The following is a 9,736-nucleotide window of genomic DNA, read 5'->3' on the forward strand; positions in this document are numbered from 1 at the left end:
TCTTGAATTTTAATCATACATGAGATAAAAAAAATATTTCAGTGAATAAGAGTACTTGACTTGGAATTTCAAAAACCTGAGTCTGGATCTTAGAATACCGCGAACCTCAGGTCCAAAACCTGTATTATTTTGTTTTGTGTTGAATTAATTTTATGTCCAGCCATTTCACTGAAGACATTTAGTTGCTGTAGGAGTTCTATGGTAGAACTTGGGAGTCATTTATGTGTAGTATTGTGTCATCTACCAATAGTGATGGTTTTCCTTCTTTCTTTTTCAATTTGTATCTCCTTGATCTATTTTAATTTTCTAAGTGTGCTAACATATCAAGAACTGTATTGAATAGGTATGGAAGGAGTGGACAGCCTGGTCTGTTCCTCATTCCAGTGAAATTCCTTATATATGTCTCTCCATTTAATTGGATGATGCTTCTCACCTTGCTTTTAATCTTCTTTAATATGCTTAAGTATGTTCCTTGTATTGCTATCTCATCAAGAGTTTTATCATGAAGTGGTGTTAGATTATGTCAAAGGCTTTTTTGCTTTTTCTTTTAGTTTTTTGCATCTAATGAGATGATTGTGTGTGTGTGTGTGTGTGTGTGTGTGTGTGTGTGTGAGTGTGAGTGTTTGTTTTTCAGTTTTTTTCCTATGTTGGACTATGTGGGCAAATTTTCCTACATTGAATTGTTCCTGCATCTCTGAGGTGAACCCTAATGAACCAAACCCTATTATGGTGTTTGGTGTTTTGTTTGTTTTGTTTTGTTTTATCCTGTTTTTGGGTTTCATTTGTGAGCAATTCATTGAGTATTTTTGCATCAGTGTTCATGAGGAAATATAGTCTATAACCATATTTCTTTGTTGAAACTGTGTGGTTTGAATAGCAGAGTGACCATGAGTCATAAAATGAATTCAGTAATATTCCTTGTTTCTAAGTTTTGAAATAATTTGATGAGAATTGGTATTAATTTTTGAAAGACTCACAGAATTCTCTGCCAAAACTGTTGACCTTGGGCTTTTTTTTTCTGCAAGATTCAATGACTGCAGTATTTCTTTCAAAGTGGTAGGTTTATTTAATTGTTATTTGATCTTTGTGTAATTTTCCTAAGTGGCATCTGGCTAGAAAATTGTCGATCTCATTTAAATTTTCCAATTTTGTGGAGTACATGTTTTTGAAGTAATAGTTAATGATTCTTTGGATTTCCTTAGTGTCTGTTTTTATATCTCTCTTTCCACTTCTATATCTGCATCTGTACTGGTCAGGCTCTGGCAGAGCCTCTTAGGGGACAGCTATACTAGGTTCCTGTCAGTAAACACTTATTGGCATCAGCAGTAATGTCTGAGTTTCCTGTCTGCAGAAGGGATGGATCCCTAGATGGGGAAGTCTCTGGATGCCCATTCCTTTAGGCTCTGATCCACTCTTTGTCCCTGCATTTCCTTTTGACATGAGGAATTCTGTATTAATATTTTTGAGGTGGGTGGGTAGCTCCACCCTGCAGTAGATAGGCCTGTGCCTATCTACTGTATATGGTCTCTACAGGTTCTATCTCCTGTTTGTTGGGTATTTCTGCTATTTTCCTCCCTGTTGGGTCCTGGGAACATTTGGAGTACCTGGGATAAGGAACTTTCTAGTGGCCACTCCAAGTTCCCAACTGCTACATATCTCTTTTCAAATTCTGAGCCTCTGTTCTTCTCCCCAATTTCCTCCCATATTTGAACTGCCCCTGCCCCTTTCTCTCCTCCTCCTCTTTTCCTCCCAGATCCCTCACTGCCTCTCCTTCATGGAGTTTATTTTCTTCGTCACTCTGAGTAGGATGGTAGTATCCACACTTTGGTGTGATCATCTTTCTTGGCTTTCATATCATTAGTGAGTTGTATCATGGGTGTTCCGAACTTCTTTTTGACTAATATCTACCTATCAATGAGTACATACCATTTGTGTTCTTTTGTGACAGGGTTACCTCACTCAAGATGATATTTTCAAGTTCCATCCATTTTCCTGTGAAATTCATGAAGTAATTGGTTTTAATAGCTGAGTAGTACTGAATTTCTTTACTTCTCCTTTCACCCAATGTTCATTCAGTAGATTTTTTCACTTTCCATAAGTTTGTAGGCTTCTGTTGTTTTAGGTCTAATAACATACAGGGGACTACTCAATTTTCTTCTATCCCTTGCCTCTTGCTTTATGAGGTCACTTTTGGAGAGTTTGCTGGGTGGTCCTGAGAAGAAATTATATTCTTGTATCTATCCATTTGAGCCATACTGTATAGCAGGACCAATATTTCTGTGTTAATTTCTGTGTGGATGAGCTATGCACTGGTAAAGGTGGGATGTTGAAGTCTCCCACTGTTACTATGTGGAGTTCAATGCGCAATTTAAGATTGAATAATTATTCTTTTACAAATGTAAGTGCCTATTTGTTTGGGGCATAAATGTTCATAATTGAGACATTATGATTTCATTTGATGTATAACAAGTGTCTTCTCGGTCTCTTTCTCTATACTGGGCTTGCATGCTCCATTTTGTTACAAAATAGAATGGCTCCATCCCTTTACACTTTTGCCCATTTGCTTCAAAAACCTTTTATTTAACCCCCAACTCTGAGGCAATGTCTCTTTTTTATTTGTGTATGAAGCAGAAGAATGTATCCTGTTTTTGCATCAATTCCTTTAGATTGCATCTTTTTATTGAGGTGTTGAGTCCATCTGTTTTGAGAGATCTTAATGATAAATGATAGTAGTAGACCAGCCATGTTGCGCTGGCTTTGTTGATTCTTATCACACTGGTGTCTACTCATCTGGCTGTAAGATTATGATAAGTACAGGTGCTGATTTCTTTCTAGTTTTTGTTAGGTGGATGCTTTTTGTATGTTTCTGCTCTTGGTTTGGCTTCCTCTTGGTCATTTGGCCTGAGCGGCCTGAGGTTTTGTGACAAACATGTCTTCAGTTCTAGTAGGATGTCTTTGCTGGGGCTTTGGCGAAGTGGTAGGGCAGAATATGGAGACTATAGGAGACTGTGCAGGTGGAGGTTGTTGAAGAGGAAAGAGCCTTGAATGGCCCTGGTCTCCAGTAAAGGATCTGGAGTGCGAGCTGGAAAATCTATTGGATTATTTTTAAAATATAGTATCTTCATTAACTATTTGAGAATATTTGCATAAAGAGGCATTTGATCATGTTGACGTTTTTGCTTGTCCTGTGAAGTCCTGTAGATGTGCCTTTACATTACCAAATTCTCCCAATGTCATAAACTCTTTTTTTTATAATAACAAACTGATCATGTCAACTTCTGCTATTCATATATACATGGACATGTGAGTTTATCTACTGGTGCTTGGTCAACCTACTGTTTTACCCTTAGTGAATAATGCCTCTCCCTGCCCAGAAGCCTCAAATTGTCAAAAATTCTTCACCTAGGGCAAGCTTTTCATAAACACCTCCTTCATGTTACGATGTTAACTGGCCAAGATGCACCATTTATATCCAAAACCACAGCGATCCAAAAGGCTGCAAAATCCCCACCTATTGTGACTTTATGAGTGCAGTGTTTCAGACAGAATCAGTGATATTGCTACTACTACTACTACTACTACTACTACTACTTCTACTACTATTACTACTACTACTACTACTTCTACTACTATTACTACTACTACTACTACTATTACTACTACTACTGCTACTATTTGTGGTGCTCCTTCACATAATGCCCTTTGAATTTTTCTATTCTATTTACCATGATGTTATCTGAAACTTTAATTTGGAGAATGATATAGACATTCCATTTATGACAGGGAATTAGACTTTCTCATTCTTTGCATTTTGGTCAATGTGATAACTACCTTCACAGCACACAGAAATTTCTCTGATGGGCTCTGAATGTTGCATTAACCTAAAGCTGTGGATATATGAATTTAAAGGATAATTTGATACTATGTCCATTTAGTATAATAAGGGAATTCATTGTGTTCATGGAGCCTGCAAGGCCCCTACCATGTATTCCTGGTCCAATTAGCAGTGCCAGGCTTCCTGGAATGCAGTGATTCTCAATCTGTAGCTCAAAACCAGAGAAAAAGACACATTCACTCTATTCTTATGACCCCCAAAACCATAAATTTATTTTTGTTGATAGTTCATGACTGAAATTTTTCTAATGATAATTTTTACAGATACTCAAAATATGTTTTCTGATAGTCAGGATCTACAGGTTGAGAACCATTACTGTAGAGCAAGCCCCAAATGCAACTATAAAGTGACTAGTCACCCCATTAAAACTTATGCTACCAATGAAGTAATGGCAGTATCTTACTAGGCCAGTGTTTGTTGTGGCTCACAGTGTTCACAGGTGGGTAAGACTATGGCTTCCTCAAATAAACTCAAGCATCTCAGATGCAATGGAGTGTACCAAGCTAGGAGAAAACACATTGGTCAATATGAACTTAATTTCATATGCTCCATCTCAAAAGTGTATGGTATCTTTGGCAAGAGGGTCTTGTTATATTACTGGTTTTGAACCAACTTCAATGATAACAGTCTACATTGTTTGAGGGGTCTCTAGACACTCGGACCACTCAAGTGCATGCCTCTCACAACTGCCCTTTTTGTGGACACCCTATGCATTGTGTGCAATATTATTGTAACACTCTGTACATAACCCCAAATAAATACATCTACAAACAAAAATATACAGACCACCCATATGCCTTTTTTCATTATATATAGTGTTAGTTATCCCCTCCCAACACTCCACCTGCATCCATTTTCACAGTGATATAATGGAGAGTAGTTTTTTGAAATGATTAAAGTATATCATGAGCATAAATATTTGAGGGTTTACATATGCACATTTGTATTTAAGTGTGTGTGTGCGTGTGTGTGTGTGTGCGTGTGTGTGTGTGTGTGTGTGTGTGCATCTTCATATTCATTGATTCTGTGTTGGGATATTTACATCAATTACGGCATATGTGTATTTACCTCTTCAAGATTAATCATGCATTTTAAAGTTGGGAATCCTGTGCATTTTAACTCAAAAAAATATAGACTTTTATTAAAACATTATTTTTATAATTAAGAATCATATGTCAAGTTGACAATATGGACTTGGGGTAGTCACCTTTCATTGTCTACATGGCAGTGAAGGTGTTTCAGAGAGGTTCCTCTGAGGGCAGAAGACCAACTCTCAATATGTGTAATACCATCTCGTAGACTGATATAGAATCTATAAAAAAGCATCCCCCCAAAAGAACCTAACACTACAATTCATGTCTCTTCTTTATGACTGTGAACACAAAACTCATGCAACTATCACCACAAACCCATTACCCCCACTGCTTCTAGCTTTCCATGATGGACTTTACCTTCAGACTTTGGAGTGAAAGAAACCTTCTTTGAATTGGCTTTGTCAGGTATTTTGTCTAAGATACAAGAAAATAAATATCAGATCTAACAGGTGGTTTCTAGTATGTCCTAAGATCCTGCTTTTCTTATTCCTATGATGTGAAGTGTATGTGTGTATGTGTGTACATATGTGTGTGTACATACACATGTGTGTGCATGTGTGTGTGTGTGCTAGTGTGTGTATATGTGTATGTATGTGTTTCATAAGTAACTATCTAATTCTACATTTTGAAAATGATTTCACTAAACTTGTAGTATTACTTCAATATTTTGATGGAACAAAATGTGAGTTTTTGCATTTCTGCTAATAGTTCAATTTTTGAAAATTTATGTTATGAGAAAAATTCAAGCTCATAGAAAAATTGCAAAAGCTACAAAACCCTTTTCCATCTAACTTTACTCAGATTCCCATGCCTTACTGTTTTCTGGGTGTGGACAATACAGTGGCAGAATGTTTTCCTGACAAATGCATTGCCCTAGGAAGTTTGTATAGATTTCTGTTTACAGCATACTTTGCACAGAACTTAGTATACATTTCCTAGCAGAAACAGCATCACAGCAAAATCCTCATTGAGATTGAACATCCAGAGTGTTCCTATCTATTTAGCAATATTATCTCATTAGCTAGTACCTTTCACATTTCCCAATAATCACAATGGTGCATTGTGTAAGAAGAAAACAAGGTGTTCCTCTGAAAAATGTAAGCCAGGATTAAATATAGCATTTACTAACCTTCCTTCTCTACAGAATGCTTACATCCAAATCATATACGGACATAAGATTAGGAAACCTATTGTCTAGGAGAAACAAGAAAATGTGAAATCTTATTTTCAGTTGTTTAGGAGCCAAGTGATAATTTCTGTAATATGCACAAATTGCTCACAGATAATGCATTATACTAGAAGCAAGAGTTGAATCACAGAAGACTTAAAATATTCAGTTTTATCACAAATATGGAAAATTGTTCTGTTTTGTGAAATTTTCAGATGGAAATAAAAATAAAGTTGAGGTATCTGAATCAATCAAATTAAAATTGTAGATGTAGATCCTCTAAACTGACTTGAGAATGGTACTTAGGATTTGGTGATATCCTGGTTATGTAGAAAATAATATATCAATGCATCTTAAGAAGGGTACTAAAGTCTAAATTTGAAGGTCTTTGTACCAAGCACAATCTGTTAACATGTTTCTTCCTACTTGGAGAAGTTGAAGCTTTTAACTACTTGATAAAAAGCACTTGGGTTATTGGGGTGTGCACACACTAGGAAACTGCAGACTTGACGCATTTAATCTTTGCAGAAAATAAGAAAATTTCTCCTAGGAAAAGTTGGTATACACAAAACACGTTATTCATGTAACGCCTCAGAAATGAGCAGGAGGCCAGAGGTATATGTTCTTGAGAAAATGAATCTGTGCAAACACCATAATTTCATGCAATTGAAGTATTTTGATGAACTTCCTAGAGAGTTCAAGTTGCAGCACATGGCATGTAGGAGAGAAAGAAGAGGCACAGAGACAGTCATGGAAGCAAAATGAACCAAATGGGCCCCAGGTCTGTGGTGAGAGGTTTCAATTTCTTTCTATATTAAAGCATATTATAATTATCCATATTAAGGGATTGCATTGTGACACATAATATATACAAAATATGAGCTTGTGTCCTAGCAACCCTTCTTCATCTCTTTTCTATCTCCCTTTCTTGATCTATGGATCTTTTCAGCTGTAATTCATATTTGACTTTGGTTTCTCATTGTTCTATGATTACACATGAAAGAAAAGATTGTTTGCCTTTGCCAGAACAATTAATTTTCTTAAGCTTCTCTCTGTTTGAATACCCATTTCTATAAGGCATTCCTAGCAGAGCTAGCACTTGGAACATTGTAATTTCTACATATTAGAAGCAATAAAAAAGATCTTGGAGCTTGGGAGCTGACTTTGTATTTGAAAGCATGCAGTCATCTTGCAAATAAACTGAGTTCTTCTCTAAGCAACCATATTGACTGATATGTCACTGCCTATAGCTATAGTTCCACAGGATTCAAAGGACTGTTCCTGCCTCTGTGGGCAGATCTGAATAGTGTGGACATATACACACTTAATCACATACACATGCACAACATTAAAATATTAAAACATTATCGATAGATTTCAGTTCTGGACAGATGGCTTGGCATGTATCAGCAATGACTGCTCTTCCAGAGTTCCGGTGTTTTATTCTTATCACCCAATGTTTGCTCAAAACCATCAGTAACTCCAGTTCTAATGGGTACAAAACATCTTCGGAGCTCTCCAGGTGTTTTGTACAGGAGGTATACAGATAGAAATCTAAGGATTATACCAATTCATATAAAATAGAAGGAATATTAGACATTAGGCACACACACACCCACACACACACACACACACACACACACACACACTGTCAATCAAAGATAAATTTTCCCGGGCCATCAGATAATTCCTAGCCTCCCAATTATATTATCCCATGTTCACTATACTTTGCTTAATATCATATAACAATTTATATTAAAATGGTAATCTTATATATTAGAAATTTTTGTCACTATTGAATAGTAAATTATATAAAAATGAAGTTCTAATGACTGATAACTGACTTCTGATGATATTTTCAAACTGAAATCATAGCATTGTACAACATAATAAGAGAAAGTATAAGATAGGACAGATGACCAGGGCTCATATTGTATTTAGACGAAGCTATCTCTTACAAAAGCAGAAAAAAACCAGGCTAATACTATGCTTGATATGGTTCATGAGAACAAAGGGGCAAACAGTGGGAAAGCAGGTTTCGAGAACTGTAAATACAGGTACTCTCAGTAACATTGGATATTTGGAGAAGGCCATAAGGATAACCATAATGGAGGAGAGCAGATAGGAGAGGACAAAAGTGCACACCAGGATGACGATAGATTGAGTGGCTCTGTTTTCAGCTGAGGCATTTAGGAGGTGCTAAGAACTATGGATATGCTGGACTTGCCTCTTGTGTCTATAGAGTCTACTCACCATGGAGACACTGGATCAGGCCATGAGAACCAGGCACAGTCCATCAGAGAAGCAAAGTATGAACATAGACAGTGCAGTTCCCACATTTCCATAAGCAAACCATGAGCAGTATTCATTAATCTTCCATTTAGTCACATTTTTGTTGTACCTGGGACCTGACACTGTAACAGGCGTCATGATGTTTAGAAAGAGATTCACAAGCCAGCCTACTGAGCAGGAGGGTCCAATGTACTTGGTCGCTCTGTGTTTAATTATCATCCACCTGGAGTTGCTGGGGCTGATTGTGAGTGCTTGGAAGCAACTCAGTAGGCACATGGCATACAGGGACATTCCCCTTGTTATTCGGTAAATATAGTTTATTAATTTACATCCAATATCATTCAGGAAATCTTTAAATCCATAATTTGACAGTGTCTGTGGAATGGCTTTTGAGATGACAGACAAGCAGTTGGCAAAAGTCAAGTGCCCTATAATCTGGTCTTTGGGCATTAAGGACTTCCCAGTAGATATCAAAATGATATAATAAATTAGTATTGAAGAATTTCCAAGCATTCCCACAGTAATCTGGGAGAAGAGAAAAATTCCCATTGCAAAGTTTTCAGAAGACATTTTATTTCCTATTAAAATAGTAAACAAATTTAATATGGTTGTGAGTCCCTAGAAATATAATATCAATGTGTATTATTTCATGATGTTATCTAAAGGAATGTAGTTATTACTTTATTCCATTTGTATCACTTTCCCATTGAAGAACATTCAAAGGTTTGGTCATTGTTAGAGTAAATACTCTCTATTGTGTATATGAAAAGTTTGAATATCTTTTCTTAAGAATAATGTTTTCACTGGACAAGGTGCTGCATGACCTTCAATATAGCCATCAAGAGATAGAAGTACACAGACAAATGAATTTGAGAGTAACCTGGACTAGAGAGTTATTTCTAGGGTATACAAAATACATAACTCTATGTTAATCCCCAAGAATGATAAATGTTTTTATTGCTTTTGAAAAATATGATTGATTTGGAGTCAATTTTCAAGGAAAAATTTTAAGACTCATTAATTCTAAAATTCACAAGAAATACAATTCACAATTCCTTAAGAAAAACAATAGATAATATTTGAAAATCTTATTTTAAAAGTGGTTAAATATTCACGACATATAAAGCATAGTTAATTTTAGTATTTATATAGTTTTTCATTATGTGATTTTTATTATGGGGGTGGTTTCATGAGAGTGTAAGTGCTAACAGGGGCCAGAGTTTTTGGACCTGCCAACTTTGGATATGCAGACAGGGATAAGCCAGGGATAAATAGAAACTTCAAATA

General features: G+C 36.2%; 1 pseudogene; it reads right to left on the reverse strand.

Moving 5' to 3' along the window:
- Nucleotides 1-8,104: 8,104 nt before the first annotated feature.
- LOC127684289 (vomeronasal type-1 receptor 4-like) lies at nucleotides 8,105-9,073 on the reverse strand (annotated as a pseudogene).
- Between the last annotated feature and the right edge of the window lie 663 nt (nucleotides 9,074-9,736).

This window comes from Apodemus sylvaticus, chromosome 1, assembly GCF_947179515.1.
Source record: "Apodemus sylvaticus chromosome 1, mApoSyl1.1, whole genome shotgun sequence".
NCBI classification, from domain to species: domain Eukaryota; kingdom Metazoa; phylum Chordata; class Mammalia; order Rodentia; family Muridae; genus Apodemus; species Apodemus sylvaticus.